The sequence below is a fragment of the Pterocles gutturalis genome, unplaced genomic scaffold (genome assembly GCF_000699245.1).
Source record: "Pterocles gutturalis isolate BGI_N339 unplaced genomic scaffold, ASM69924v1 scaffold29458, whole genome shotgun sequence".
In the NCBI taxonomy this organism is placed as follows: Eukaryota; Metazoa; Chordata; class Aves; order Pterocliformes; family Pteroclidae; genus Pterocles; species Pterocles gutturalis.
The window spans coordinates 25231-25486 of NW_010118945.1; positions in this window are offsets into that span (position 1 = coordinate 25231).

Sequence of the window (256 nt, forward strand, 5' to 3'; positions counted from 1 at the left end):
ACCCGCCCCAGCAAGGCAGCCGGCAGCCCAGTAAATCTATCTTTAGCGTAAGTAGGGTCACCTACCTCCAGCGCCAGAGAACTAAAGAGGATTCAGTAATAATTCTCTATGAGAACTTCAAGGCACCTATGCTTTTTACCAAAAACATCCAAGAAACAACTTGACATTTGTTTAGTGAAATGCAGGGAAAATACTGCTAGTGTTGCTTCTGACTTAAGAAAACACTAGATACAAACAGATTTACGCAGGCACGCAT